Below are 3,233 nucleotides of genomic sequence, written 5' to 3'. Positions count from 1 at the left end.
ATCCCAATGCCCAGATCCCACGCTGGATTCGGTGAGTCAGAATTTCAAGTTTGAGAACCCCTGATCCCTCCATCAGCTCAAAATGGCAAGAACCACACCTGGAATAGACAGAACAAACCTGAGGGAAGAATGTACATCATCTGGGTGTGGTAAGCTCTAAGGAACCAGAATTGCCTTTGGACCTGACCTTAGCTTGCTGTGGACTGGCAGCAGGAGGAGGCGGTTTCCTATTGTGTACAGCTGGATCATGTTCATGGCAACTGTGGATGCAGACAAGAGTCAAATGTCTGACTTGTGTTTTGAAGGTGGCTGCCCTCCCACTCCTCTCTTTCTCATAGACTCTACTCCCATCCACAGCTCCTGCCGAATGGGCATACCCTACAGTTATCCCAGGCCACAGATGATTGCATCCAATCAAAATCATTGGCTGGCTAGCCACTAACCAGACTCCTTCTCTCAAAAATGGGCACTAAGGCCTAGCTACTCAAAGAGTGGTCTTCGAACCAGCAGCATCAAGCCATCACCTGGGCTTCTCTGGACCCACCTAGACCTACTGAGTTAGAATCTGCATCTTAACAAGATCCCCAGGTGATTCACATGCAGACTGATATTTGGAAGCTTTGGTTAAAGAGACGTAAACATTTTAGAGACTCAGGAGTGGATACCTCAACCCTATCCAGAATTGGTGGTCATTATTTAAATTGAGTGAGAGAGAGCACGAGTGGGGGGAGGGGAGGAGCAGAGGGAGAAGCAGACCCCCCGCTGAGCAGGGAGCCAGACGCAGGGCTCCATCACAGGACCCCGGGATCATGACCTGAGGTGAAGGCAGACACTTAACTGACTGAGCCACCCAGGCACCCCAGTGGTCAGTTTTGATCAGACAAAATTATGATGGATTCTTAAAGAAATTAAGAAAGCCTGTCTGCTGAGAGTGGGTGGCTATTTGGGAAAATAAGAAGAAAGAAGTAGATATTAGACACATGGAGAAACAGAGAAAGTAGCTGAGTTCTTGAATTTTCTATATTAGGCTCCCTGACAGCAGGCTTTCTTTCATTTTTTGATCTTGGATGTCCAGGAGATTTCTGGTTGTATCATTTACAATAAACTTCTTTTTTTTTTTAAAGATTTTATTTATTTATTTATTTGACAGAGAGATAGAAGAGCACAAGCAGAGGGAGTGGCAGAGGGAGAGGGAGAAGCAGGCTCTGCACTGAGCAGGAACCCGATGCGGGACTCGATCCCAGGACCCTGAGATCATGACCTGAGCCGAAGGCAGACGCTTAACCATCTGAGCCACCCAGGCGCCCCATAAACTTCTCTTTTTACTTTATCTAGCTTGAATGAGTGTCTGTTTCTGGCAACAGATAACTTGCAAAGAGATAAACAAAATCGCAACTAAAAAAAAATTAAAACAGATATTTGGAGTCATTTATAGGTTATATTGTATAGGGTATAATTTATGAGTAAATTACCTTTAAAATTTTTTAAAATAATGATCATTATAAAAATTCCAAAGTTTCAGAGAGAAGCAAAATAGAAAAAAGATCTTTCTTCCCCTAAGAGCCTTCTTCCTATTCCCTAGAGGTAAACAGTTAGCAGTGTCTCGTATAACCTTTAATAATTTTTTTGATGTACCTATAACCACCCCTGTTTTTACCCTTGGCACCGATTAAAGAAAAGAAAGCTGGCTCTCGGTCCCATATTGAACTCTAGTTGGAAGAGGCAAGTCCAATCCCAAAGTGGAGGACCATGATTCAAAGGAACGAGAGCAGTTAAGATAACTGTTTATGGGTGGTTTGAGCTTTGAAACTACAGATGATAGTTCAAGAAAACATTTTGAAAAATGATGCATACTTACAGATGGTGCAATGATGAGAGACCCTTCCTCCAAAAAAAATGTTCCAGGGGTTTTGGTTTTGTGATTTACTCTTGTGTTGAAGAGGTAGATGCAACAATGTGTGTCAGACCACACAGGGTTGGTGGGCGTATAGTGGAACCAAAGAGAGCTGTTTCTAGAGAGGATTCTGTAAAGCCCGGTGCCCATCTCACAGTGAAGAACATTTTTGTCGGTGGTATTAAAGAAGACACAGAAGAATATAATTTGAGAGACTACTTTGAAAAGTATGGCACAATTGAAACCATAGAAGTTATGGAAGACAGGCAGAGGGGAAAAAAGAGAGGATTTACTTTTGTAACTTTTTTTTTAAAAGATTTTATTTATTTGGGCGCCTGGGTGGCTCAGTTGGTTAAGCGACTGCCTTCGGCTCAGGTCATGATCCTGGAGTCCCTGGATCGAGTCCCGCATCGGGCTCCCTGCTCGGCAGGGAGTCTGCTTCTCCCTCTGACCCTCCCCCCTCTCATGTGCTCTCTCTCATTCTCTCTCTCAAATAAATAAATAAAATCTTTAAAAAAAAAAGATTTTATTTATTTGACAGAGAGAGAGCATGAGCAGGGGGAGGGGCAGAGGAAGAGGGAGAAGCAGACTCCCCGCTAAGCAGGGAGCCCGATGTGGGACCCGATCCCAGGGCCCTGGGGATCATGACCTGAGTGGAAGACAGACGCTTAACTGAGCCACCCAGGTGTCCTGTTTTTGTAACTTTTGATGATCATGATACAGTTGATAAAATTGTTCAGAAACACCACACTATTAATGGGCATAACTGTGAAGTGGAAAAGGCCCTTTCTGAACAAGAAATGCTCTCTGCTGGATCACAAAGACGTGGTGGATCGGGCAACTTGATGGGTCTTGCAGGAAACTCCAGGGGAAGGGGGGCTCTGGTGGAGGTGGTGGCAGCAGAGGTGGATATGCAGGCGGTGAGGGTGGATATAAGGGATTTGGAGGTGATGGTGGCAACTGTGATGGTGGTGGGAATCATAAGGATTTTGGAAATTATAGTGGACAACGGCAGTCAAATTGTGGACCCCCGAAGGGGGGGGGGCAGTTTTGGTGGAAGAAGCTCAGGCAGTCCCTATGGTGCTGGTTATGGATCTGGTGGTGAAGTGGTGGATAGGGCAGCAGAAGGTTCTAAAAAAAACTCAGAATGAAGGGGCTACGGTTCTTAGGAGCAGAGAGAGCGAGGAGTTGTCAGGACAGCTGCAGGTTACTTTGAGACAGTCATCCCAAATGCATTAAAGGAACTCTAAAAATCAGCCACAGAAGGAACGATGATCCATAGTCAGAAAAGTTACTGCAGCTTGAACAGGAACCCCTTCTTAGTCGAGGTCATAGCCGC

The 3,233-nt window shown here is 45.1% G+C and overlaps 1 pseudogene; it reads left to right on the top strand.

Moving 5' to 3' along the window:
* The first annotated feature begins 1,754 nt into the window (after window positions 1-1,754).
* LOC110591765 lies at window positions 1,755-3,029 on the top strand (annotated as a pseudogene).
* Window positions 3,030-3,233: the final 204 nt, after the last annotated feature.

Source organism: Neomonachus schauinslandi, chromosome 1 (genome assembly GCF_002201575.2).
Source record: "Neomonachus schauinslandi chromosome 1, ASM220157v2, whole genome shotgun sequence".
Taxonomy (NCBI): Eukaryota; Metazoa; Chordata; class Mammalia; order Carnivora; family Phocidae; genus Neomonachus; species Neomonachus schauinslandi.
This window is presented reverse-complemented; position numbering and strand designations above follow the sequence as displayed.